Here is a 3,190-nt window from a genome sequence, read left to right as displayed (position 1 = left end):
GTTCAAAGGCTTTGTCCTTTTTGTTTTCATGAAGGCTTTGTACTTTCTGGTGAGTACTTGTTTGTTTTCGAGCACCTCTGGTTTTGAGTAATGGGATTCCAATCCTCTAAATACTTTGTGGAGAGCACCCCCACCTCCACTTCAGGGGTCCCAGTTGGTTTTATGTTTAAAAACTATGGTCCTTTCTCATGCACATTTTTAACCAAGTGGTCCAACTTAACTAGAGATAACTTAAATTTTCAATGGCCATTATGGGGGACTTTCTATCCTTTTTTTCTTTTTTAAGATTTTATTTATTTGAGAGAGAGAGCGTGAGAGGGAAAGCAAAGTGAGAGCATGAGGGAGGAGGAGAGGGAGAAGCAGGCTCCCTGCTGAGCAGGGATCCCTAAGCAGGATTCGATTCCAGGAACCTGGGATCATGACCTGAGTCAATGGCAGATGCTTAACCAGCTAAGCCACCCAGGCACCCTGGGAACTTTCTATCTTGCTAAACTTGTTTTTCTCAAAACTAAATTAGAAAGCTGCTTCTCCAAAATTGAAAGACAAAGAGAACGGGATAGCTATTTTAATTGGTATGCAGAAACCTCCAAAAGATTTCAAAATTTCAGAATAGTTTCATTGAAAGATTCATGGCAAAAGGCCCATGAAAAAGTAAAGAGATAAAAGGTATCTCACACTAAAGATTATAAGACTGACTTATAAGACTGATGTAATTCCCCTTTACTTTCTTGATTTGAGTACTCAGTCTAGTACTGAATATTGTCTAGAATTGCCTTTCCATTTTGAAGAGACTAACTATTAAATGGTTACCTTTTGAAATAAGACCACCTAATGCAATGGGTGATCCTCTTCAGGTATTTTTCAATCCTTGGTCAAAGGCCAAACTAAGAGCCATAGTTAAAGAAGTTCTTAAACCAGGGAAGATCCTTGAAAGTTTTTGTAAACCAATTACCTACTGAACCTAGTCCTGGGAGGAAAATAAAATTTCATGTTTTTCCTTCCTTTCCAAATCCAGAACAATTCATTATTGATACTCTCTCTCCCGGATAACTATGGCCTTCTTGCTTGCCTCATTTTACAAACTTGGTTTGGCTTTCTGCCTGCCTGGGACATGCAGGTTGTCAGTCCTTTTGGCAACCTTTGGGAGTGACTCTTGATCTTGTGAAGATAGTATCTTTTATAACCTTCTTGAGGATATTTCTTGGGTCCATAGAATTGTTTAATGCTGCCAGAAATATGTACTGTTTGCCCCAGGTACAGCCTGGCAAGACATTTGGATGGATTTAATAACTTCGTGATCAGAAATTTGGTCAGATTGGAAGCTGGTATATGGAGCCTGATAGAATTTTGTTTTTAGGTCTTCTTCTCTAAGCTAAATGTACTCAGAGGGAAAGAAAAGCATACTAACAGGCGAATGGTGGATGGGTGTGTCAGTCCTTTGACATCATTTAGATGGCAACTGAATTCTTCCATGAATTAAAAACAGTTGTACAAATTTAGTCTTTGCAAGACCAGAGTTGTGGCTCCAGAAACAATATGAAGTCCATCAATCCTATTTACCAATCCCTAAACCTCTACCATTCATCCCAAAAGGCTTGTACATATTGTTCTGAGGGAACCAAAATCTTGTATTTTTTTTCCTCATGTGCCTTTGAGGTGTCAAGATTCTACCCAGGGTCTTCTCCAGAACTCTTATCTGGACCACCTCTTTGATATGCAAACTTCAAGGAGTCAATTTTTGTCAGAAGGAGAAGGAAAGGAGGAAAGGTTATTTGAATAGAGCCAATTTCTTTTATAACTATTGAGCTTTGTATTATTATAACTAATTTGTGGCAGTAATTTTAACATGGGAACTTTAAGGTCTCTGTTTGCAGCTGTCTGTATGTTCATGTGTGTCTCTATATATGGGGATGTGTAGATGTGTGGTATTTTTTACCTCTTGATGGTATTGCTAAAATTAATTCTTAAAAGAGATCTATGTACTTGGCATAAAGAACACTAAGCACTTAAATAAATTAAATTCTTAGAAATATAATAGAAAGTTAATCCAAATGAACTTCAGGTTCACGTGATTTAGGAAAAAAAATTCAGTATTAAAGCTACCTTAAGTTTGTTGGTTTAATGAAAACAGCCATGTTTTTAGAGTTTTCAGTAGTAAATATAATACTTTTATATTATCTCAGGCTTACTAAAGATTAAATGAGTTCATGTTATCTCAGAAATCTGTCAGCAAGTGAGATAATTTAATTTGATCGTTAGCTGTTTAATCTCATGAAATTTTCATGACTAATCTAAACACAATTAAGAACACTTATTATTAAATAGATGCAAGATAAAAGTTTATGAATGAACTTTTCAGCAATACTTATGTCTATTTAAATAGTTTATCCAAATCTTCTTGGTAACTTAAAACCCTAGATTTTTGCTAAGTTAAATTAGATGATGGATAGTCATTAAATATCTAGATCATTTCCAAATAAAATAAAATACTGAAACATTAATTATGAACAGTGTTTTATCTACTTTTAACTTCTTATGACAGAAAAACTAAAAGATATTTGGATGTGTTAGTGCTGCATTATAAAATTGAAAAAGGCCTATACTTTAAGAAATTATAAAATATGTTAATAAATTTGCCAATCTAAAGAAGGCTGATGTAACAGGAAGTTTACCATTGCTTACTTCTTAGTTTTCACTGGAAATTAAGGTTTCAAAGGGTTAAGAATTCTAATAAATCATGCATACTTGGTGACCTTTCCAAGTCATTGGCAGTGCAGGTTGGGGGAGCCTGAGTTGGAGGTTCTGGGTTGAGATGCTTCAAAGCCTTGTTAAAAAAGTTTGGATCCCCATGAAGCCCTACTATACTCAAATTTACCAGATTTGGGTAGGAATGGGGTTGATGGGCATCATAATTTATAAAATCAGAAGTGCTGATAAAAGAAGTGAAGCTTTGAAAGTCTTGCACCTGCTCATGGTCATCATTAACCAGCTTTACTTGAAGTACACATCAGATGGACCATGAGTCTGGCTGTAAGTCTCAGCAAGCTCTGTTGATGGCAACACGGAGCATCGCTATACACTTGTAGACATGTTGTTTCCTTTCTGGCATGAATAAATGCACCTGTGAGGTGCAAAAAAATTCTAATAAGTGTAATTAAGGCTACTGGAAATAATAGGGGCAGCATCTTAT

General features: G+C 35.9%; 1 pseudogene; it reads left to right on the top strand.

The window, feature by feature from the left end:
* Nucleotides 1-2,812: 2,812 nt before the first annotated feature.
* LOC123858212 (ATP synthase subunit ATP5MPL, mitochondrial-like) lies at nucleotides 2,813-2,985 on the top strand (annotated as a pseudogene).
* The last annotated feature ends 205 nt before the right edge of the window (nucleotides 2,986-3,190 follow it).

The sequence above is a fragment of the Mirounga angustirostris genome, unplaced genomic scaffold, assembly GCF_029215605.1.
Source record: "Mirounga angustirostris isolate CCGP_5_RB_7025 unplaced genomic scaffold, mMirAng1.0.hap1 SCAF_4, whole genome shotgun sequence".
NCBI lineage: Eukaryota > Metazoa > Chordata > Mammalia > Carnivora > Phocidae > Mirounga > Mirounga angustirostris.
Note: the sequence above shows the minus strand (reverse complement) of the source record. Positions and strands in the feature narration are given on the sequence as shown.